The sequence below is a fragment of the Myotis lucifugus genome, unplaced genomic scaffold (assembly GCF_000147115.1).
Source record: "Myotis lucifugus unplaced genomic scaffold, Myoluc2.0 scaffold_119, whole genome shotgun sequence".
Lineage (NCBI taxonomy): Eukaryota > Metazoa > Chordata > Mammalia > Chiroptera > Vespertilionidae > Myotis > Myotis lucifugus.
In genome coordinates this window covers 820,145-846,610 of record NW_005871167.1, presented here as the reverse complement: position 1 = coordinate 846,610, position 26,466 = coordinate 820,145, and the positions used below count along the sequence as shown (strand labels likewise).

General features: G+C 39.2%; 2 pseudogenes; one reads left to right on the top strand and one right to left on the bottom strand.

Annotated features, from left to right (window-relative positions):
- The first annotated feature begins 18,725 nt into the window (after positions 1–18,725).
- On the top strand, positions 18,726–20,546 carry LOC102421483 (annotated as a pseudogene).
- Positions 20,547–24,766: 4,220 nt separating this feature from the next.
- Positions 24,767–25,629, bottom strand: LOC102421182 (annotated as a pseudogene).
- Positions 25,630–26,466: the final 837 nt, after the last annotated feature.

The window sequence follows — 26,466 nt, the reverse complement described above, 5'->3', positions numbered from 1 at the left end:
TGATAACTGGTGATAGAAAAGAAGATTGTCAAGCATCAATGTGCAACTCTAGTGTAGTCAAATTTTATGCTTAATTATCAAAACAACTGAATTAGCCCCCTTTAATACATCCTACTTTTTCTTTCAATGGTCTTTATTCTACTTGTTTATTTATTTTAATGAGCCATATGGTCAATATACATAACTCATGTCTCTTTTGGAAAGAGGCGGGATAAGAAGTAGATATGTGAATAAACTCAGATGAATGTTTTTATCATCAGGTAGAGGAATATTTATGCCTTTCAACAACAAAAACTTTAGTTTTTAGTTGATTAATGGAACACTACTTGTAGTTTCCTCCCACATGTTTGCCTCCATTTAATGATCTACAATAAGTAGTAATGCAGCACTCAAAAATTTAATGACATTAATGTGGTGGCTTGGAAAGCAACTATAGGAATAAAGAAACTACATGAATGAGCCTAAAGAATTTAGGAATCTGAGCAAAAGAGAAAACTAGATTAGAGCAGGAATTAAATGCAGATTAAGACATCTGGAGAGAGGTATTAAATGCAGACATTCAGGAGGCAGGTAAAATCATAAAGGCTGTGAGAAAGCAATGCAAGGTAATAGCACACCAGCTATTTCGTTATGTAGTAGCAGCATAATGACTAATTCACTGTTTGTCTCCAAGTTTGAATCCCTCTACAGAAAAGTGATAGATTAGTTTCTCTTGGAAGAACTTTAGTATTCCAGAAGCTTCAATGGCAGTGCCATATAATTACCTATGTATTTATAAGTGGTCTTATGCAAATATCACATTGCAAAGAAAGTATTGGCATCCAGTATATGTGTCCCACACTTGGCTATAAAAAGGGAGGACAGTGCCTCCTATTCATTTTTTTAAAATTTATTATTGAGGAAAATTTAAAACATCTAAAAAAAGAAATTAGTTGGAGGACTCCCATATACCTATTGTCTAGCTCAGGGGTCCTCAAACTACGGCCCACGGGCCACATGCAAATACAAATATTGTATTTGTTCCCATTTTGTTTTTTTACTTCAAAATAAGATATGTGCAGTGTGCATAGGAATTTGTTCATAGTTTTTTTTTAAAACTATAGTCCGGCCCTCCAACAGTCTGAGGTACAGTGAACTGGCCCCCTGTTTAAAAAGTTTGAGGACCCCTGGTCTAGCTTATCACCTTATGTCCAATCTTGTTTATCCTCTATACACTCATGCTCATTCAGTCCTCTCATATTCTGGTTATGTTGAAACACATCCCATACATCTAGATAATGTTTATATCCTAAATATAAGTATATAAATATAGAAGTATATAAAGTATATATTTATACTTTAATATATAAATATATTATATACTTCTATATTTATATGCTATACACATATACCTAACAGCATGTTAGCTATATCATCACCATTCCTAAAACATTATCAATACTTCCTTAATAACATTATATACATTTTTATATCTTCAATGCCCAGCTTGGCCCCCACATAGCAGTGCTCAGTAAATGTCGGTATGAGTGAACAAGTGAAACTTCAGTTCATTTATTCAACTGATTCATTTAAGAACAAAATATCACTGCTTCCAGGTTATTGCTGCTCCTCTTTACCTCTCAAAATCCATCCCAAGGGCTGCTATTTTTTTTGTGTGTGTAAAAACTTCCATAATATTTTTAAGTAAAGCTTATTACTTTTAATTTTATTCCACTGCTGTAAATTCTGAATGTTTTGGTCACTGACAATGTGCTGGGAACTGTGCTGAACACTCAGCATAGATACATGCATGTTTTAGACTCAGTTTGATTCTAGAGTCTATGCTTTTCATCATTTTCATTTATCTTTGTACGGAACTTACTATCAAAGTACCTGATGCATAGTAGACACTGAAAATAATACAAGTATTGAAGGAAGAAAGATGAAAGAAGGGGGTAAGAGGGAGATACGGAGGGACAAGGGAGAGAGAAGGAGGGAGGAAGAAAGGGAAAAAGGGAGAGAAGGGAAATAAAAGAAAGGGGAAAAAGAAGGAAGAAGAAAGGTATGTTATTGAGACTACATGAAGGAGGGAAAAATAAGCAAACAATTATACAGCATTATACAGTTTTAAAATGTTTTCAGCCCTGGCTGGTGATTCCCAGTGATTAGAATGTCAGCCCAAGAACCAAAGGGTCGCAGGTTCGATTCCAGTTAAGGGCATGTGCCTGGGTTGCAGGTTCCTAGCCCTGGTTGGGGCAAGTGTGGGAGGCAACCCATTGATGTGTCTCTCTCACATCGATGTTTCTCTCTCTCTCTCTCTCTCTCTCTCTCTCTCTCTCTCTCTCCTTTTTCCTCCTCCCCCTTCCATCTACTCTCTCTAAAATCAATAGAAAAAAAGACATCCTCCAGTGAGGATTAACAAAAAATTAATTAGTTAATTAATTAAAATGTGTTTTCACTCATCTTACTTGCGTTTTTTATAACCTCTAAGGTAGATATGTTAGCCATCTTGACTATCTAGAGATGTTGAAACTTGTTGAAATTGGTAGAACTGGCTTTGGATCCTCATTCTCCTGACTCCACATCCTATTCTTTTCGGAAACTGAGAAGTCAGTAATATCTCTCTATTGATATGACTGGGATCCCAACGAAAAGAGCTATGTAGCTCTTGTCTAAAATACAATACTTTAGATCAGGGTCTACAATGCCTTTTTGAAGAGAAGCAAAATGGTTGAGCAATTGAAAGCTCAGAATGACTAAGACTGATGGTTTGGCAGGGGGAGGTGGGAGGGTGTCTGCAGCCAGGGGAGATCATAGGTGATATGGAGGAGGATGCAGATGGGGGTATGACAAGGCAGCATTCAGCGGCAGCTCTCTCCTTTTACTCTGTAAGCTGCCTAAAACCATGGCTCTGGAATCAGTCATTCCTGAGAAAAACTCCACCAGCAAAAAACTACCTCTTACAAGGTGGTCTCAATTGCATGGTGGTTCCATGTGGTAATTTATTATGTCTAAGTTATGACCAATCTAAAGTAACACCCCAGCCTCACCCTGTAAATCTCTCTAAGAGCTTTGATTCTTTATAGCTTTTGTCACACTTTGTACTTTAATATTTAAAGAGTTTCCATTAATTGTCACCACAATTAGATGATAAACTCCACCTGACAGAAACCACATCTGTTTTGTTTATCACCACTTATAATCATTCCTAAAACATAATAATTAAATAAATATATGATGACTAAATGGATGGGTGGATGAATGAATACAGCATATGTCAAGTTTTTTGTAACTTAGCATGAACATCATTTTCACAAAGTGTGAACTGTAACTATGCAAGCACGCTGCATTTACAGTTTTCCAATTTTGCTTGAGTGACTATTTACTGCATATGGACTTTGTGATCTATTTTATTTTTTGTAATTTAGGTACAAATTAATATTAGAGTAAATATTAATTAGAGTAAATATTAATATTATAGGGAATATTAATTAAGGAGGGAAAACAGGAATATAAAAGCAGCCCAAGAGGCAAACTGCACATGAGCAATATAAATATCTTTTTAGTCATAAAACTTCTGAAGATATCTTAGACTATATGTAATCCAATTCTTTTTTCGTCATCATTTTAGAGGTTAAGCTAAAGGTTCTTCAGAAGATCATACAGTTAACAGTGAAACTGGGACCAATTGAGGCTCTTCCCTTTTAACCCAGTAATTTTCCCTTAATTTGTCCTACTTCACATTGTCAAAATCAATTCAGCTTTAACATTTCTTGGTTTATGATGGCTGAAATCTGAAAATTTAACAATGTAGTTCCAAGTATAAAATTTAACCTACCCTTACTTTTCCAAACAAGCATTCAATGCAAGTTCCAACTGGGCAAAGGGGGTAAAATGAGTGTTTTTTCTAAGCATCATTTAAAGTTACCATTTGAAGTCATGCACAATAAACCATTTATTCCTGGGTTCAATCCTCCTGGTGTCCAATTTCTCATGTATGTGATTCCATTTCAAAAATACAAGGTGACCTATTTTCATGGTAATGTAACATGACAATATTGCAAGTGTTTCATAAACAAAGGAAAAGTGCCATGTTGGACTATTTGAGGATTCACACACAAATCTAGGTTGCAGATCTAATTTCTGAAATATTTCTTTATTGTGGCACACATTGGAAATTAACGAGCATTTTTCTTTGGGAGAAAATCAAAGCCATACCAATTAGCACTAATTTGAAATGAACTCAAAGTAGCTTGACAATTAAATAATTCAACTGTTATGTAAAAGCTAAATCTATTTAAACACTAATTTCCCCCAATAACTTATTACAGTTTTCACTTTGTAAAATATTATAGGAATGGTTTCATGGGACTTCCCTCCTATGCCTAATACTTAGGAAGAAAATATTGTGTACAAGTCAGGCATGAAAAAGGAATTTGTCATTTAATCTAAGAACTTGAAGTTAATGATCAAAATAAATATCTTAAACTTTTCTTCATAGATCCATTCTTTTCTTGTTAGTAAATTATGTCCTTTAGGAAGACATATCTTAACCCTTTGCATTTACTAGTGGATTAGTACTCCACCAGTGGTTACAGTCAACTTTCACTTATCTAGCCATCCCTACTAAATCTGCATTTTTATTGCAACAAGTTTGATTGAAGGACGTAAAGATGAGTTAACTGAAGCATATTCTCTGGTTCAGTAATCCTCGATCTTAGCTGAATCTCTTGGAACTCTGGTAAGAAAAGAGAGGGGGAAAAAAGAAAAAAGGGGGAAAAAGGAAGATAAAAAAGTTTTATATGATGTAGAGTTCATATATTCTCCTGTTGGAGGTGACCTCAGAAATACCTTCTCCCTCAATCTCCTTGAAAAATTTTGGGACAAATGATTATCTCTACTTAAATTCCTTTTCTGAAGGCAATTTACCTCCTCACACAACCTCTTCTTCCACTGTCTGTTAGCTTTCATTGTTAGGGTATTTGTTTTCCTATACCAGTGGTCGGCAAACTGCGGCTCGCGAGCCACATGTGGCTCTTTGGGCCCTTGAGTGTGGCTCTTCCACAAAATACCACTGTCTGTTAGCTTTCATTGTTAGGGTATTTGTTTTTCCCTATACCAGCGGTCCGGCAACCTGCGGCTCGCGAGCCACAGTTTGCCGACCATGGCATACTTTTCAAATATAAGTCTCAGTTCTGTCCCGAACCCGTAGAAGAAGCCCACCTTTTTATCTGACAGCCTGCCATACACATGAGGACTGTTAACACATGTTTTTATATGTGACTTCACAGGTAATTCTTTAAAAGAGTTGCCATTATAGGGAGGGGAGCGAGATGAAGGGATCTGCCCTGGATTTGACGGTGTCTGGGGACCTGGCTGCTATCAGGGCAGAGGTGGTGAGAAAGAAAAGTGCTGCCAGGCCCAGGACCCAGGCGTGTCATCCCTGTCCTATCCCCTGCCTCCTGCTCTCTCTGGGATCTCTCTTTTACAGTCACAGGCAGAGCGGGGGGATCCAGGTCCCTGAGAAATGGAGCCACAAATGCTCCAAGAACCTCAGCAATGGATTACAAAGTCCTGTCATAAAGGAGAAAGGAGAATAATGAAAGAAAGAAGAAACAGAACTTAGGGAGAGCATCCATCCTATAACAGAATTAAATGAGCTCAGCCCACTATCAGTTAAATCACTGGAACCTGGATTATGAAGTGCTTTAGAAAGTGGTATCTTTGGAGACTGATAGTTTCCAATACATGGATATTTCTACAAAGCAAACTTATTAACTGCTGCAAACTCCATTTGTTTTTACCGGGTTTCTATATCAAGGAGAAACATTTTGCCATTGCAGGTGAAGGTGAGGAGACATTTAAAAAAAATGAATACACTAGCAACTCCACTCTTGAGGAGCTCACAGTCTATTCTAGGCAGCCAATAAAAATAGATAAGTTGTAATATCATGGTGTAATAATACTAAAGCTTTGTGAACAAAGCCCCATGGAACAGATAGACCAGTGCAAAGCATCTTTCCATCAGTGCCAAAGAATTTTCACTGAGAACTAACATATTATCGATCTGGGTATTGAGCGATGTGTTGTAGTTTATCAAATGAGAAAGGTGGGAGGGAGTGTTTTAGAAGTTGGGGGAACTTACCCAGGGGTGGCATTATGAAAAGATCTGTGTGTCTAAGACCCAAGAACATTTCAATAAGGCAGGAGAGGGAGGAGCGGGAGATGATTTGAAAGGTAGAGTGGACCAGATTGTAAAGAGCTTTATTTGCTAAACCAAAAAGTTGGGATCTTCATTCAATAATCAACAAGAAATAAAACCTTTCTGGTTTTTAAAGTTGGAAGAGAGATGGTTAGCTTTATTTTCTAAATTAAAAAAAAAATTAACGAAACTATTTCTGGAAGCAATGTGGGAAATTTAAGCAGAACAAATCAGGCGACTATGGCAACAGTTCTGGGGAGATAGGATGCAGGTTTGAATTGAAAAGCAGTAAAGATGGGAAAAGAATACCTGTTTAAGAGTTATTTCCGAGACATAACTTCAATTTGGTATCTATCTGGATATGATGGTGATGGGAAAGATAAGTGAATGAGCTTGTTCAGGTTTCTCAGTGGGAGACTGTTGTGGGGTTGCAATCTTGTCATGGTTAAGATTATAGAAAACTACAGTTTTTAAAGAATTTACATTTAAGGCATCTGTATAAGTCCAGGTGCATGGAAAGTTGTGCTTCCCTCTGGTTTCATGGGAGGGCTCCATTGCTGGGCAGATCTTTGGGTGGGCAAGACTGGCCCCCAGCCCAGACTGCAGCTGCGAGAGGTTAAACTGAGTTTCAGGGCTACTTCAGAATTGGCAGCTGGATGGAGGAGAGTAGGCCCGCCTTCAGAGGCACAGATAGGTGTGTGTCCCACCAGATTCCTGAGCAGAATGGACTGCTCCTGGTCTGAGCCTGAAGGGCACGAGTGTCGCAGAGTCACGTCAGGATCTGCAGTCCCACTAATGGTGGTGGGCCTGCCTCTGGGAGCACTGATGGACGTGTCTCCTACAGGGTCTGGGTGGACAGGACTTGGCTGGACCATGGCTTTGCAGGGTGGAGTCAGATTATGGTGTTGCTTCAAGATCTGCAGCTGGACCAGTGTTGGTGAACTTGCTTTGGGGACATGGATGGGTGTGTCTCCCTCCGGGTCCCAGGCAGTTAGGACTGGCAGTTAAGAGGGGCTGGAGCCAGGTTACATGCGACTTCAGGGCCCACAGCCAGGACTGAGATCGGTGAGCACAGGTGGTTGTCACTCCTCACAGGTCCCTGGGTGGATGGGGCCGGTGGCAGGATCAAGGTGAGACAGGGCTGTAGTTGAGGCCAGAGGGGCACAGGGCTATTTCTGGGTCTGCAGCCAGGACCATAGCTGGTGAGCCTACCTGGGCACAGGCCTGCCTTCTTAAAATGGGCCTCCTTGGTCTTGGGCTTCATGAGGGTTTCACAGTCTTCTACCAAGATCCTATAACTTCCACAAAGGCACTTTTGTCTGGATGGCTCTCACATCATTGTTGCTGAGTTGGGATGTGAGCAGAGGAACTCCTGTTTCTCTGTGTTGCTGATGGCACCCACCCCCCTCACACTTCTCTTTGATTAACACTTCAAAATTACTTATTTCATTTATTGCAGTTTCCATAAAATCAGTATTTTTTACCATTTACTAATTTATGAATGGTTTACTGGGATGGGTCATATCAGCTTTTGTAATTATGGTTTGATCAGTTTCTATTGCAATTTTGTATTTGTCTGCTTGTGGTCTGTGTGTCTTAAGTAATAGACACCAAGATAGTGGTGACTACGTTGAGCTTGCTTTCTTGTGGCTTGATTAGAGGTTGTATGCAAATGCTGTTTGATACATAATTGAGTGTAATATATGCACATTTAAAGATTTGTGATTAATTTGTTCTGAATACCTTTGTTAGAGAAAAATACATCTTTGGAAAGTAAAACCATCCCAAATGTCCTTCTAACACATCTATATTCTTCCTTAAACTCATAACATCTTGCACTAGGCATTAAAAATAATAGAGGCTCTACTATTTATATATTATTTTTTACTATTTGGTTTAGAAGTAGAAAGAAAAGTATCATTTAATAACAACTGAGGCAATATGGTGTTTAGAGTTAATGTTTTAAAAGATTTACCACTTTTTAACAATGGAACAATTATTGCTCAATTTTGGAATTAGACAGTGGGATAATGCAGGAATTTTACTTTTGTGGAATACATCTGAAAATATATACACTTATGCTCCATATGCATAATGACATTTTGGTCAAGAATGAACCACAACAGTGGTCCCATAACATTATCATGGAGCTAAAACTTCTTATCACCTAGTCTCATTGTAGCCATGGTAACTTAGTAGCTCACATTACTCACGTGTTTGTGGTGATGCTGGTGTAAACAAACCTACTGCACTGCCAGTCATATAAATGCATGACTTATACAATTATGTGTGGTGCATAATAATTGATAATGACAATGAATGACTCTGTTACTGGTTTATGTATTTACTATACAGTGGGGCCATGACTTACGAGTTTAATTCATTCCATGACGGAGCTCATAACTCAAATTACTCGTATGTCAAATCTTAAAGTGAACGAGCGAGACACGTGATGCTGGGCTGATGTTGTGGCGTTCACTGTGACGTTCGCTGCGCCAACTAGCGGTGGGGTATCTGAAGCTGGCTCGTAACCCGAATTTTAGCTCGCAACTCAAAGCAAAAAATCTTCCGAGAGACGGTTCGTATCTCGAAAAACTCGTTAGTCGGGACACTCGTAAGTCAAGGCCCCACTGTACTATAATATTTATCATTACTTTAGAGTGTACTCTTTCTACATATTAAAAACCAACAACTTTGCAGTAAAACAGTACTGCATGTTATGCTGACAGCAGTCTCATACATCTTCTGTTTACCGTGTCTCTTAATCACATAATTTTCTCTTGTGCTTGATTTAATCTCATGTTGTTTTATAAATTTAGTGTAGCCTAGTGTATGGTGTTTATAAAGTCTACAGTGGTGTACAGTAATCTCCTGGTCTTTCGCATTCACTCAACACTCGCTCACTGACTCACCCAGAGCAACTTCCAGACCTGCAAGTCCATGGTAAGCACCCTGTACAGGTGTACTATTTAAAAAATATTTTATATTGTATTTTTACTGTGTCATTTTATGTTGACATACACAAACATTTAGTATTGTATTATAATTGTCTACAGTATTCAGGACAGTAACATGCTTTACAGGTTTGTAGCCTAGGAGCGATAGGCTATGCCATATAGCCTAGATTCAGTGGTTCTCAACCTTCCTAATACCGCGACCCTTTAATACAGTTCCTCATGTGTGGTGACCCCCAACCATAAAATTATTTTTGTTGCTACTTCATAACTGTAATTTTGCTACTGTTATGAATTGTAATGTAAATATTTGATATGCAGGATGTATTTTCAGGGGTCGCGACCCACAGGTTAGAACCGCTTTTAGTAGGCTGCACCATGTAGGCTCATGTAAGTGCACTCTATGATGTCTGCACAAACTCATCTAATGACAAACTCATCTAATGACACATTTCTTAGAACATATCCCTTTCATTAAGCAGCACAAGATATTCTTATATATATACACACACATATGTGTGTGAATATATGATACAGTATCCTAGGACACCTATTATAGCTCCTGGAATACTGCTTTTGATTAACATTGGCTTCAAGAATGTCCATAGAGACTTCAGTTCTAACCCCTTCCAAATATTCTGCTTCAGGTAACTCATGTAATAACATGAGTTGCTACACCCAGCTAGAAAGCTCTGGAGACCTATGGGGATACCTAACATAAGAAGAAAATCATCATGGACATTTTATTTTTAACCTAGAACCAAAACAAGTACTACAGGTAAGATTTTGTGAAATCTTGAATTAGCACTGTTTTTCCATCTGTATGACTTTGTAAAATTTTTTTAAATATATTTTATTGATTTTTTACAGAGAGGAAGGGAGAGGGATAGAGAGCCAGAAACATCAATGAGAGAGAAACATTGATCAGCTGCCTCCTGCACGCCCCCCACTGGGGATGTGCCCGCAACCAAGGTACATGCCCTTGACGGGAATCGAACCCGGGACCCTTGAGTCCACAGGCCGACGCTCTATCCACTGAGCCAAACCGGTTCTGGCAACTTTGTAAAATTTTTTAAAAAATCAATTAACTCTATAATATTGGTAAAATGAATGTAAGGTCAATACAATTAAATGTACAGCTCATACACTTGATTGCCAATCCTATTTTCATATCAAAATAATCTGTGAAGTATTATAAACTTTATACAATTTTGTAAATTATAACTCAATACAAATGAAAAAAAAATGCATTACCTGTGAAGACTGTTAAAGCTTAGATGTTTCAATTTCAGGCATCTCTGCCACTTAACTTTGGACAAGTCACCAAACCTCTCTGTGCCTCAGTTACCTTATCTGTTAAATGGGGAAAATAACCATCTTCCTCATAGGCATGCTATCAGGATTAAATGAATTAGTACATGTAAAGCTGTTAGGGCAGTGCTTACCACATAGAAAACATGCCCTCATATTGCTCTTGTTACTGTTATTCTGTATTTAGGTAACTAGGATCTTTGTTTCTAGGGGATCTGGTCTGACTCTCAATCTGGGTTTATTCCTATGGGAGCTCAATTTACCTAGTCTGGCACCGTGAATATGAGGCTAAGTGGAGAGAAAAAGTTGAACGTGTTGCTGTGGCTGTGAGGGCAGTACTCCCATTAGTCATTTGTCGGGGCAGCTGTGGAGGAGGGAACTGGAAGCAGGTAATCCAGCACCTACTGATTCCAGAATGAGATTTATTCAGGCTTGCCATTTTCCCAAAGTCTCCCACAGTCTACTGAAAAGTGTTTATTTTTAAAAAATGAAAATAGATATGTTTATGCAAAGATTTCCCAGTCTATAAATTTTGTTTACATTTATTGAAAACATAGATCCAAAATTTCAAAATATGATAGCAAATGTGGAGCCAATCCTGGACAGAGTTGAGGAAATTTGGCAACAAATTTACCCACGACCAAGGGAAGTGCAGCCAGAGCTGAACAACTCTGCAGGCAGATGCACAGGACATTTTCCATGGAAACCTATGTGGACAGACAGTGGGAGGATCAGATGCTTTCTCTCTTCCTAATCCCTTGGCCTCTTGACACAAGCTTGGAGAGGTGGGGTACACCAAACAAATGGGGGTTGAGTTTCTTGCTGGCCCAGCAGTGGGAGAAGTTGGGTGCTAAATAAAATATTTAGAATTGTAGAATGTCCACCTGAAATTATGATTTGAGATGCATACGTGTTCCATAGTAGGATTTGATTGATATTATTAAGAATTCTTCTGCATCGTGACGATTAGGAGTTTATTATGTCTCTTCTCTCAATCTATACTTTTATCACCAGCTTTGCAGCAAGCATAGTGCTAAAGTTGTCAGTAGAGGGCACTAGAGGGACATTGCAGGGGGAAGGAGTTGGTCTTTCTGGGTCCTTTGAGCAGTTTTTTGGCTTCAGCTCCGTCTGCTTTGCTGCTAGAGGTGGTCTGTTCCATACGAGCACCCGGCATGTGCAGTCTTCTGACAGACTCAGAACCTCAGTCTCAGCCTGGTGACCGTCTCACTGACCTTTCTGGTGTGGACACCCTGTGCACCAGCCTCCCACTGGCCTGTCAGTAGGTGGGCTCCCAGCACCGAGGCTGCTTCTGCTTGTCCTGCGCACCAGCTCTGGCCAGGACAATGCCACAAGCGTCACCATCCAGAGGGCCCAAGGACATCACCTGAGATAGGTCTGGCTCCCAGCTCTAGGAAGCTGGCCTGCTTTCCAAGTTGTTCTTCCCTTGGGTTCTCTCCCTCAGGCCCGTTCAAGAAGGAAATTCAACCAAGTAAATGTGAAGACTAACTGGCTTTGTTAAGCAATTGGTGAGCCAGGCAGCATCCCATCTAGCAACTAGTAGGGCACTAAGAGTGGGAGTCCAAAATGGAAGGTTTTTATAGGAAGAGGGGTGAGGCAAGGGTGCTATTAATGAAATAAAACAGAAAAGAAAGAAAAGAAAAGAAAAGAAAAGAAAAAAAAGAAAAGAAAAGAAGAGTTATTTTTAGACCAGGCATCTCCTTTTTGAGTGGAAAGAAATGGCAAGGGTTTCTTTCTGTGGGAGGTGGGGAGGGCCTATTTGACAGATTACCTTCCTGGTGCTTGACCAGAAAGTCCCAGACTGACTAAGATTATGTTCCCTGGAGAGGCGGAAACAACAATTAGATCAGGTATTAACTCTAGGTTTGGTATCATGGGCTTTAGCACAAGTGACGCCATTTCGCACCTGTGGTTTTCTCTTTAGCAGCCTGAAGGTATTCTTTAGAACAGGAGTCAGCAACTTCGACCTGCTGTTGGTTTCTATAAATAAAGATTTATCAGAACACAGCCGAGCTCATTTATTTATATTTGATGCTGCAATGGCATAACTGAATAGTTGCAACAGAGACCTAATGGTCCACAAAGCCTGAAATATTTATTATCAGGCCCTTTAACAGAAAAAGTTTGCAGATTCCTGCCTTAGCATTCTCCTTTCTTTTTTACAGTTACTCCATTGTTACATTTTATAATTCTTTATATTAAAATGTCTTTGTTCGAATTACTATGTGGTTTCTGTCTCCTGAGTGGACCTTTCTGATGCATCCACTACATGTCTGAACCCCTCCAGGGGTTACAACCCATAGAAGTGGTACCGTTTCAGTTTGGGAAAGAAGCAGCTACTACTTTACCCACGACCAACAAAATCCCCAAGGCAAGGCAATGCTATGCTTCTGGCTACTCCCTGCAGAGTGGGAAAGAAAAAAAGAGAGAGAGAACAATCATAAATTAACTAATGGCCCAGTGCACGGATTCGTGCACATTGAAAGGACATTAATTAGAAGAAATATTTAATATTGCTATTCACCCTTTCTCTATAATAGAAGTGTCAGAGATGAAAGAAAATTAGTAAAATGTACATGAAAGTAATATATAAATTGATTAATGAATAAACAATAACAACATGATATAACAACAAAGACATGATATAAAAACATTGATAAAAACAATGACTAATAAATTGATTAAACTTATTCTGATACCTCCCTGTATACCACATTAAGACTAAAAACACTTTCAGAGTGCTTGACTATTTTTTCTTGTGAGAGCTTTATATGTATTGCACATGTGCGAGTCAATATTTATTTTTAAATTGCCAGTGCACGTCATATGTACCAGCCAGCTGGTCAGATGGTCGGATGGACATATGGTCTGTCACTTAGCTTTTTATATATATAGATTGTCTCAATAAATGACCGTACTTAATCCATACATTATTCATTTCTTATACCTGAAAGCAATCCAGATACCTAGCTCATGGTAAAAATTTACTAAATGATTTTGAACAAATGAAGTGAGTATACGGATGATACAAAACAAATTGAAAACACACTCTGAGCAGCATTTTTCCTCCAATGCAAAAAAAAAAAAAATGACAATACAATGTAGATAAGCTGTGGGTTCTCTTTTCCTCAAATATTTGCTCTCTGAAAATTATGGGAAATGTATAAAGAAAAGAGATGTGTCTGTGAATACATTATCTTAAGCTGTACATGCAAATGAAGTGGAAAACACAAGAGAAATAATTTTCTACTGAAACATTCTGATAATTGAGACAAGCATTGTGGTTTTGCTTTGAATTAGCTGAGCTGAACCAGTTATGCATTTGACTTTGCCACAGCCCTGAGAGGTTCTTACAGGGTTCACTTCAACAAACAGCTGTGGACCGGGGTCAATTCTTATTTTATTTAGCATTGCCCATTCATTCAGATTCCATATTCAGCTAATTACTTGCAGGAACAGGACTTATTAAGAAGAATAACTCATTTACGTGGAAGAAGGCTGCAGCTTGCCCTTTTGCTTTCGTCTCCTTCCCTTCCCTTTGCATTTATTCTCCTTTCGTTTGGAGTAATGTGAGGCACAAAAACCAAATCAAGGCACTCTGCATTCCAATTTCTTGTTTCCCAAACATTCAAACCTTTTCGTGAGCAGAAATTAGCCCTTGCCAAGTAAGTCAAACAAAAATGTACATTTTCTTTTACCAAATGAGCACTTTGCCATGCTTATCACATCTTCCTGTCGGCCAGCAGGCAGCTCTGCCCCGGGTCAGTCAGCTCACCTTCCCTTTAGCATGGCGGGGCGTTCAGCAGGAACTTCAGATGCCCTGATATTTCCTCTACTGTTTACAAAAGCAGAAAAGAATTTCACACTTTTTGGAGCACTGCAGGTGTTTCAGGGCCTTTAAATGCCACTTATAAGCCATTCTAAACAAACCAACCTGCACACCAGGAAACCAAAATACCTGTTAGCACTGTTTTTTTCCAAGAAGGATGAAGAGTTTTCTTTAATGCACCACATGAATTTAAGGAATGCATTTTCTTTCTAGGCCTTACTCAAAGACAGAACTGTAGGTAGCCCAGACACTAAAAAGATAAAAGTAGTTTCTATGGTTATCAGCAGCTGGGATTTAAGAGAGGGAGAGAGTGGTGATTAGTCCTGTGTAGCAATCTTATAGAAGAATACTGGAGGCCCGGTGCACAACATTCGTGCACTGGGGGGTGTGGGGGTCCCTCAGCCTGACCTGCACCCTCTCCAATCTGGGAGCCCTCAGGGAGCCCTCTCCAATCCGGGAGTTTCTGTCTGTCTTTGCAGTCATATGAGCGAATTGTCTGAGACCCCAACTCAATTTGGTTTGTTGCTCACAGAATAATAGAGGCACTTTTTTTCTTTGCTTCATTGGTGCAGATTTCCTGGAAGTTTTAGGATATCTTTCCTTTAATTTTTCCTAGACACTCTGACTTTACTTATGTCTCTCACCTTTGCTTTCCCTCCATCCCTCACTGCAACAGTAACTTGCTCCAGACTCACTTTGCTCTAGTGTCTAAGAGATCCGTCTGCCATCAGAACTATGATTCCCAGCATTACTGGTGCTCCCCACGCTCTGGGCTTCCTCTTCAGGTTCTGGGGCTGCCACCAGAACTACTATTCCCAGAATTCCTGGTGCTCTCCACACTCTTGGTTTTCCCTTCCTGCTCTGTTTCTGTCCCATGGCCTCCCACTCTGCCAAGTCCTTCAAGCCACCAGGTCTCCCGCTCTGCTCTCTGCCCTGTGCCTGTGTATGCAAATTAACCTGCCATCTTTGTCAGGTTAATTTGCATACTCACTCCTGATTGAGCTGGTGAGCATAGCGAAGGGGTTGTCATGTTTACATGTTTCTCTTTTATTATATAGGATATGATGTTAATTATCCTGTCATTTTGTTTAAACCGACACCTAGGTTATTTGTTTGAACACTGTAATCACCTGGGAAGCTTAGAAAATAATAAATTAATAATAATAATAATAATTAATAATGCTTATTTCTACCCCTAGAGACTGGGACTCAATTGGTCTGGGGTGTGGCCTGGGCTTTGGAAGTTTGAGAAAACTCCTGCAGTGATTGTCAAATGGAGAGCTATTGCCCTAGTTTGACCTTTGATTCAAGAACTAGTGTAGCTTGGTCCAATGGAACTCTCTGAGATGATGGTGATGTACCTGCATGAGCGCTAGCATGCTGAGAGCTGGAGGAACAGAGGGAAGGGGTGGTGTTTTCACAACCAGGAAGCTTACAAGAGGATCCTAGGGAACTGAGATTCAGACCTCTGAGAAGAGTGACTGCCCCGTGGGTGCTGGCACCACGGAGAGCAATGTGTCATTCTGGGAGTGTGGAGGGAACATGGAACCAATGGCTGCTGTCAAGGGAAGAAGCCCAGGCTGGGAAGACTGGCAGCAGCACATGCCAAGGAGAAAGCCTTTATTCTCCCTTCTCCTGTTTTGCAGTCCCCGTGTAGGGCCCTCGTCACAGAATCCAATAGGGAACTGCTGGCTGAAGAGAAATAGTTTGCGGAGTCCTAGCCCCAGTCAGCCTCTCCAAGCCGGGTAGTGAATGGTGAATTTGGAGCTGAAAAACCTTACTTAGTGCCCAACATAATTATAACCAAATAATATGCATAACATAAACATCTTTACATATTTAACTAACAGACTTTTAAAAACAGTATTAGCATTCTTAGATACCATTGGTGGATGAGTGAATTAACACCCTGGAAAGCAAGTTGGCAAGTCCTAATGTGTTTATAACCCTTGACTCAATAGTTTAGCTTTCAGGAATGTATCCCAGAAACACAATGAAAACTATGATCTAAGATTCATGTACAAAATATTTATTGAGACATTGTTCATCATACTAAAAACCTTAATGACCCAAGTAGAAAATGGTTAAGTACATTATGGAGTATAAATATTTAATTTTATGAAATGAAAAATAGGATTTGCATTGCAAGTTATGGCAAAAACATCATTGTGGTATAATGGTTGAGATATCTTTTTATTTAATAATTTACTATAAGCACTGTCACTGATTTTTTATTTTCTTCTCTCTATATTGCAGCATTTCTGTTTTCTATAATATGCCCATATTGCATTAATAATGAAACAATGCAAATAATAAAAATAACAAAGAAATAGATCCATTATTTTAATAGCACTAAAATAAAAATGTGTGCGTGTGTGTGTGTGTAAATAAAACATGTAAACAAAAACAATACTTTGGGGAAAAACCTGCAGCAAGTATAAGAATTTTTTCTGTAATATTTAATGAGTTCACATAGATTCATAATAAAACATCAAAATTGCCTAAAGATAAATGAATGGTCAAAATTATTTATAAAAGAAAAAATACATGTGATTAATGAACTCATAGGAAAATACTTATTATCATATTAGCAAAGATCACAAAATTTAACAAAATTTAATGGGAACAGTGTTGCTGAATATAGTATAACATCATGGAATCATTTTGTAAAAAAAACTGGACTATTAATTAATAGTTAAAATACACATATCCTTTAATCTCATAAAAACAATTCTTGCCCTGGCTGGTTTTGCTCAGTGGTTAGAGTGTTGACCCTGGACCGAAGGGTCATGGGTTTGATTCCCAGCCAAGAGCACCTACCATGGTTGCAGATTTGTCCCTGCCCACTGTGGGGATATGTGAGGGAGGCAACCAATTGATGTATCTCTCTCCCTCTCCTCTCCCTCTCTTCCCCTCTCTCTAAGAAATCAATGGGAGTATCCTTGGGTGAGGATAAAAACAATCAATAAATAAGCAAACAATTCTTAGAATCTATCCTGGGATTATAATTTGAAATACAAGAAAGATTTTATTCCCCAAAGTATTTATTACTTTATTATTTAAAGAAAACAATCAAATGTCTAAACATGTAAGAATATTTGAATAGCCCTAATGTTATAGAGTGATATTTAATGGATATGTTAACATTGTGTTTTAAATTAAGTGTAACATACAGGTTATATAATTTAATATTTAGTATAATCTCAGCTGGGTAAAAGCATTAAGAGAATATAGGTGATGTGTTTAAGAATACATCTGCTAGGGCAAAGGAAACTAAGGAGAAAATAAACAAATGTGACTACATCAAAATAAAAAGCGTCTGCACAGCAAAAAACAAACAAACAAAAAACCATCAACAAAACAAAAAGGGAGCCCACTGTATGAGAGAATGTATTTGGCAATGATACATCTGATAAAGGCTTACTATCCAAACTATATAAGGAACTCATACAACTTAACAAAAGGAAGACAAGCAATCCAATTCAAAAATGGGCAGAGGACCTAAATAGACACGTTTCCAAAGTGGACATACAGACAGCCAAGAGGCATATAAAAAAATGCTCAAAGTCACTGGTCATCAGAGAGATGAAAATTTAAATGACAATAAGGTATCACCTCACACCTGTCAGAATGGCTACCATCAACAAATAAATAAACGACAAGTGCTGGAGAGGATGTGGAGAAAAAGGAACACTCATACACTGCTGGTGGGAATGCAGACTGGTGCAGCCATTATGGAAAATAGTATGGCGTTTCCTCAAAAAATTAAATATGGAACTGCCATTTGACCCAGTGATCCCACTTCTAGGAATATATACTAAGAAACCCAAAACACTGATCAGAAAGAATATACACACCCCTAGGTTTATAACAGCACAATTTACAATAGTTAAGACCTGAAAAATCCCAAGTGCCCATCAGTAGATGAGTGGATAAAAAAGCTGTGGTATATTTATACCATGGAATACTATGCAGCAGTAAAGAAGAAGAATCTCTTACTCTTTGAGACAGCACAGAGGGACCTAGAGTATCATGCTAGGTGAAATAAGTCAGTCAGAGAAAGACAAGTATCATGTGATCTCATTCATATGTGGGATCTAATTAACAAAATAAACTGATGAACAGAGAGGATCCAAAGGCATGGAAGCATGGAACAGAGTGTGGAATGTCAGAGGGAAGGTGGGGGAGGTTGGGTAGGCAGGAGGTGATCAAGCAAAGACCTTGTATGTATATATGCATAACCCATGGACAAGGACAATTAGGTGGTGAAGGCCTGGGGCGGGGGTGGGGCGGGCTGGAGGGGGATAATGGGGGAAAAGTGGGACATATGTAATACTTTCAACAATAAAGATTTTTAAAAGAGAGAGAGAGAGAATATAAGTGATGGAGATGACATGCTATTCCTTTTGGCAGTTCAGTTTGTTTCTGGGCAATGCTTCTGAGAGTGTTGGTGACCCTACTACCTCTTGTCCCCCTTTCCTGCCTACCTTTGTGCTCTGGAGGCCCAGAGGTATCCATGGCTGCGACTGTGCTACTTGGTGTTCCACTCAGACAGGTCAGGACAAAAAATAATATCCAAGAATTTTGGCACTAACAACGTGATCCTTAGCAAGAAAGATGGACAGTCCATTCCAACCCATGAGATTTCCAAGGAGACGGAGAACCAAGGCAGTGTAAAGGAGAATACAAAAAAAAAAAAAAGACTTGTTAAATATCATCAAGGGCATGCAGTTGAATTAAGCACAGTAAATGTACAAACCACAAAGACGCCCAACAGAAGATCGCTTAGAACAGCGGTTCTCAACCTGTGGGTCGCGACCCCTTTGGCGGTCAAACGACCCTTTCACAGGAGTCGCCTAAGACCATCCTGCATATCAGATATTTACATTACGATTCATAACAGTAGCAACATTACAGTTATGAAGTAGCAATGAAAATAATTTTATGGTTGGGGTCACAACATGAGGAACTGTATTTAAAGGACCAGAAGGTTGAGAACCACTGGCTTAGAAGTTCGCAGGCTACAATTGGCAGGCTTCAAAAAGCTACGGGAGATGCACCAAAGAAGAGAAGAGGGCCACCGAGTCCTGAGTTGGTGGCCGCTGCATCTGCTGTTGCAGATTCTCTCCCTTTTGTCAAGCAGACAACCAGCTGCTCAGGCAGCCCCAGCAGCGTGAGGAAGACTCAATGGCACAGAAACAGGAAGAAAGGCCTAAGATTGAATTCAGTACCATGACATCACATATGAAAGTTGCCAGATGTGCCCCAGCTAGAGTTAGAACAAAACCAGTTCATCAGATTCAGTTTGATGAAGGGTCTGACAATTATGTTGGTTGGGATAAGACTACCGATCTTAGAAAAGGTTTTAGGGAAAATATATTCAGGGCAAAGAGACTTAGTACTTTTTATCTTTTTTTTAAAAATATATTTTATTGATTTTTTACAGAGAAGAAGGGAGAGGGATAGAGAACCAGAAACATCGATGAGAGAGATCGATCAGCTGCCTCCCGCACGGCCCCCAGTGGAGATGTGCCCGCAACCAAGGTACATGCCCTTGACCGGGATCGAACCTGGGACCCCTGAGTCCGCAGGCCGACGCTCTATCCACTGAGCCAAACCGGTTCGGCTGTACTTTTTATCTTAAGGCAGCTATTGAAGAGGCACCTGAAACAGCACCTTCAATCTGAGCTGGGGAATTTGCTAAGCAGTTAGCTGTAATGAAGAGTCCTTTCAGAATTTTTTTTTAAATGTATTTTATTGATTTTTTACAGCAAGGAAGGGAGAGGGATAGAGAGTTAGAAACATTGATGAGAGAGGAACATCGATCAGCTGCCTCCTGCACACCCCCCACTGGGGATATGCCCGCAACCAAGGTACATGCCCTTGACCGGAATAGAACCTGAGACCCTTTGGTCCACAGGCCGACGCTCTATCCACTGAGGTCAGGGCTCAGAATGTTTTGAAGAGATGATCCAGTGGACGAAAGAGGGAAGACTGTGGGAGTTCCCAATTAACTATGAAGCAGTTTTGATGACGATGGTTTAGAATTTCATATATTTCTGGATAAATACCTGGAGGATTTTCCAAAACAAGGGCCAATTTGCCACTTGATGGAGTAAGTGACCTGTGGCTTTTCCAAAAACCTATATCTGAGTGTTAGAAAGTAGAACACATGGAGTGGTTTAAAGGTTATTTTAATTAAAAAAAGAAAAAGAAAGACATTCTAAAAGAAAGTGACATATGGTCCAAATGAAGACTATGGAGATTTTTATTTCAAGCTCTTGGAGATTGGTAGTATAACTAAATAAATAACTTTACTAGGAAAAAAAGAGAATATAGGTGATGGAGAGATTAATTACTATTAAGATGATTAAGGCAGTTTTATATGAGGTTGCAAAGGGCAAAAAGAGGGCAGAATTAAAAATGATGTCAAAGATTTTAGTTCAGGAGACCAAAATAATGGTGTTGGCACTGACAGAAATAGAAACCTGGAAATTATGATAATATTAACTTTGCATCAATTTCATAATTGATATAGGCTGTGACAAGCCAACTGTTTTCGATTGACAAGCCAACTGTAGCATGGTTATAAAACATAACACATTTGTTTTTTAAGAGTTAACCCTCATTGAACTGAGGATGTTTAACTCAAATGGTGTTTAAATGAGTCAAGAATGAGGAAATGTATCCCCATTTGGTTCTTCTTGGATGTAAATGTCCTGGAAAATGTGAACAAACACTTAGCTTTGCTGAAATGTATTATCTTACAAACCATCTGTAGTACTTTACCTTTTGGAGAGTTTTGGAGGTGGTTTAGAAATAAAAATTTAACTGTAATCTTGAAAAATTTAACTATAACCCTGAAAAACTTCGACAATAATCACAACATACATAAAAACATAGACATATGAGAAGAGGAACCTCATTGTACTGCAACAGAACTTCAGCAAACATGAGCTTCAGTCTAAGGAAAGAAAAACCTAAGCCAACTCCATGAAGTCTTGGAAAATATGTACAAAGACATTGCCAGTAACATGACATTCCAATCAGTAACACATGCTTTTCTTGAGGTTAAAATTACTATTTTAAATAAGTCAGCAAAGACAATAAAAATTTTGCAGATGCTATTATTTTTCAAGTTTCTTATTAATGCTGTAATTCAAACTCTCCTCCCCCATATAAGGGTCTCTGGGCTGGAAGCTCTCAACTGCTGCTTTGTAGACTGGATAAGACACTTGTATCTCTCAGGACCCGTTTGTTTCCTCCTCTGAGAAATGAGGGTAAGACTTGACTTCCTCTCTCCCTCCCCTTTTCCCAACCTCTCACTCTCCTTCCCTTCTTTCTTCCTTCCCTGAACTTTTATTGAAGACATTCTTTGCATCCTAGTTTAGACTCAGACATTTCAGCCAGAATGCTATAATGCTTAACAAGTCTCTCTACCTCCAGTATTATTGCCCCCAAAGTCATTCTCAAGAAAAAACCTGAGTAATGAATCTAAAATTCCAGTGTGACTCTATTCTTTCATGGTCTAATAAAGATAATTCTACCTGACCTGGCTCCCACTGACCTTTCCATAGCTTCATCTCAGGCCACTTCCCCCCATTCTCTCATCCCAGTTACTGCAACATTCTCAATGCAGTGAGAGCCCTCTCTGATTTTTTTTGCACAAGCAAGCTCCTACGTCTTCTTCAAATGCTTATCAATTGTCCTTTCTTCTGAATGACCTTAAAAAAGTCTCTAGTCACCACGTTATCAGAGGGGAGTGTGCCTTGTCTCCCTTCCCCCCACTCCCCCCCGTTGCTGCTATGGGTGGAGTTCTTGCGATATCCCAAGAAAAGGCATTTTCTGAGACTTGCACTGGAGGCTGAGATATAGTAGAAAGCTGTATTTTCATGGAATCACACCCCTGGGTTTCCATAGTCCCATTTCCCTTAGTCCAGTCATAGAAGAACTGTAGGTGGGGTTTCAGGAGAGCCAAAATCAAAGCCAGCCAGAGTTCCCTTTCCATATTTTCTTAGTCCAATACAGCATCAGGCTAGGTTAGCTTGTGTTTCTGGCTGCAGTCCATCAATCCATTGCCTGTGGGATCCACATGGCCGTGGGCCATAGGGGCGAATGCGAAAGAGCTTACCTGGAACAAGAGTCCCAGGAGCCCAAGAGAGTAAACTCCTTCGTTTAGGGGATGATGTATTCCCAAATGGTTGCATGCTCGCAGTGGCCACGCCCATTCTGGCCAACCACCTGTGTCCCCAGGTTGATTAACAGGCAAGTACCTTCCCCATTCACCCCATTTTTACTGGGCTTGTGTCTATTCTCCCCTTTGTTGGATCCCTTCCCTCCCTGGGGAGTGTGAAATTATAGCTTCCCAGTGAAGCTGCCCAAATGACATGCCTATAATATCTGGTCTTTTCTTTGATCCTTTCCTATTATTAATAACTAGCTAATTAAAATGGTATTAACCATGCTTGGCATTTGCCTCTATGTAGTACTTATTTCATTGTATTAATCTATTATTATTATTTATTATTATGATGATGATGATGATGATGATGATGATGTCTCTTTCAGTCCTGGGCACAGTGCCTTGCACATAACCGGTGGTCAATAAATATGTGTTGAGTTGTGAGCATTTCAGTGATTTTTATTTGAAATTGAACTACATAAGTATCCTCAATTTTCAACATCTTTTTTATAAATCCAGAAATCACTGAAAATTATAGGAGTAGGAAAATACTATTTTAGTATTTCTTAATCTAAAATATTTATATCTGAGATGTGATTCTTTATGATTTCACGTATTGATAACTAAATAAAGAGTAAAATTTATGGCCATTTTAAAGTATGGAGAAATTTTTGGGCTTCTTCTAGGTGTAAAGAAGGCATTGGACAATTGCTCATATTATGGATTCCTGAGCTATTTCGGTCCCCCCAAATCAACACATCTGTTTCCTGCCCCGGAGAAAATTCTTTGCTCACCTGTAGTTTGACTTCATTTTATGTCTTCTGACATGTACTTGGAAAGCCTGCGTGACACATGTTCCTATAAATTTGGCTACAGCTTTCATTGAGCCAACTTGACCACTTTGCCTTATAAAAACACTATAAATTCCAGGATCTAATTGGCACAAGGATTACTTTTCCAGAGATGAAGCCAGATGCAGAGCAGGTCCCCAGTTATGTTCTCTTGGCTAGAACTTTTCTTGTTGTTTTTTTTCTCCCTAATAGTATCTCTGAACAATATTAGAAAATTGAGCAAAAAAATATTTTCGAGGGGTAGTTGAGCTATAATTTAAAGAAATACATAGAAAATGTTATCTTTACTCTCTTACAACCCTTATTTTTTTCCAGCACCTATAAAAGTTTTACCTATACAGCCAAAAATTTTACTTTAAAAATGCAGATTACTGGCTATAGCTTACTCTAGATAGTTTTAAGTATTAATATGTCAGTGCAAAATTTTAAATCTCAATAGCTGTTAAAAGAATCATCTTTGCCCTGGCCGGTTTGCTAAGTGGTTAGAACGTTGACCTGCAGACTCAGTTGTAGGCCCCAGTCAGGAACATTGCAGGAGGCAACCGATAGATGTGTCTCTCTCACATCCATGTTTCTCTTTCTCTCTCTCCCCCTCCTCCCTTCCCTCTGCTCTCTTAAAAAAACACACACAAAACAAAACAAAAAAACCCCCAAAAAAACTCCACGGAGCTAATGGAAAGCAACAGCTATGTAGCTGAAAATATTGAACAGAGATTTTAGCTGCCACTAAATTAGATTGGCTAAATACCAAGTATTTTGGAAGAACTGCAACTTTTATACAGTTTTGATGAAAATGCTAAACCACTTTTGAAAAGTTAGATGGGTTTTTTTTAATAATGTTAAGCATCCATCTGACATACAACTCAGCCATTTCACTCATAGGTATTTGCCAAAATGAAATAAAACATGAAAAATTAGAGATGAACATTCATGGCAGTTCTATTTTTAAAATATTTTTTACTTAATTAGGCACATAACCCATTTTCATTGAATATACTTACAAATAAAAAGAACATTTTACCTAGCCCCACCATGCATAGCTAACCAGTTCACACCTAGTATGTATCTTTCCAGATTTACTTCTGTGCACACACATATATACAAATACTTAAAAATATATGATCATACTATGAATACCATATATAATGGTATCTTGGTGTCTATTTAGATCTGCCCCTTATTTAATGTGCATATAGTTCTGTACCATTAAAACTGCATAGCCTTTTGCTTGATAGATACACCAAAATTTATGTAATCCCATGTTCCTGGACATTTTGTTTCACCAATATTTAGATATTGCAAACAATGCCTAAAACATCTTTGTACCTCTCTGTCTGGTATAATCAATTTCTTAGGATGAAGCCCTGAAAGTGGGATTGCAAGGTCGAAGAGATAATGAGCATTTTTAAGTCTCTGTGATGTTGTCTTTAAGATGTATCGTTACATCTTGCTTCCAAATCCCCGTGTGCAGCCGGTGGCCAGGCTGCAGCCCTCAGCACAGGTGCAGATGGTCAGGTGCCCCAATCAACACTCCTGCCCAAGCTGTCGGCCTTTAGGCAGTGTAGCAGCTGAGGCACGGCCTGGAATTCAAATATCCTCTTGGCACCACAGGAGCCATCTGCAATATCCTTTCCTTGAGTTATATTTTCGCCAGAAATCCCAATGGGGGCCATTCCTCTGCCATATCTGAAAATCTCTTCTGGTTCCAGGGCTATTTTCATTTTAAGCTCCTGGAAAATTTTAACTTCTCTGGTTTCATGTTTTGCCATGGAATCCAATTCTACCTCAAGTGCTTCAAAACGCCCCCTATAATCTCGGATTCATCTTTTTTTCTGAAATTTCAGGTGCAATCTCATCTCCTGTTTCCATGATGATGTCAACTAATGGGAAGCTGTGGTCTGGGATTGTGTTGTCCAAATGATCTGCGTGCAAGCCTGTGTATGTCCGATCTCCAGTCTGGTGCTCCTTACTGCTGTAATGCACCTCATGATTGGATGTTTTGGAGCTTAGACAGCCGCAAACCCTGCAGAGATGAGCCCCAGAGTTGATCTGGAAGCACAGGAGTCACCTTGTCTCTGGGAGAGGATCCTCAGGAGGCATCTCATATGAGTAAAAGTCATTTTCCCTGGGTAGCTGATTTCTAAAAACTTGTTGGGGAACTGCTCACTGCACAGCCACCACTCCAGGTGCCACCTCTGCCAAGCCCAGCCCCACCCCCTTGCAGCTGGGGCTGCCATGGTGCCCAGAGTGCGCTCTGAAGATGCACCACTCTCGCTGGAAGACGAAAGTTGGGCATCTGGCATCTTTAGTTTTATTAGGCACTTGGGAAGGATTAAATAAATTTTGGTGAATCTATCTATACAAGGGAACACTACTTATCGATAAAAATGAACAATTATCAATACACTCAACAACATGGATGAATCTCAATGAGTGAAAGATGCAAGCAATAAAACAGTGTCTACCATATTTTTGTGTTTATATAAAATTATGTAAATTTCAAATTAAGCTATGGCAACAGAAAGTCAGCGCATGAGGGAGGGGCTACAAAGGGCCAGAGGAAAGTTGGAGGTGATAGAAATATGTGTTTTATTGGTGTGGCGATAGTATCAGGGGTGAATCCATATGCCAAATCTCATCAAATTGTACTCTATGTGGAATTTATTGTTCTTTAATTATATCGCAACAACCTTTTGTTTTAATATTTTTATATTATTTGTTAAAACACATGCACCTGCTTTACTTGGTCGTTTCTTTTCTCACAGCAAAATTTAATTATTTCAAGTCAATATTGGTGATTGGTCATCTTGGACTGTATTGAACCCTACCTTGAACTGAGGCATGCAGAGGTCATTTCCCTGTTCTGTTATTCTCGAGGCAAATATACCAATCTTCATAAAATGTTTTCATCAAGTGTATTATAGTCCAGAAGTTGAAAGTGTGAAACGGGGATGAAAGCATTATAATTAACTAGTTATTAATAATAGAAAAGGAGCAAAGGGAAGGCCAGATATTATAAGCATGTCATTTGGGCAGCTTCACCAGGAAGCTGCAACTTTATACTCCCCAGGGATCGAACAAAGGGAGGATAGACATGTGCCCAGTAAAGTTGGAATAATATAGGGGAAGATATTTTTTGT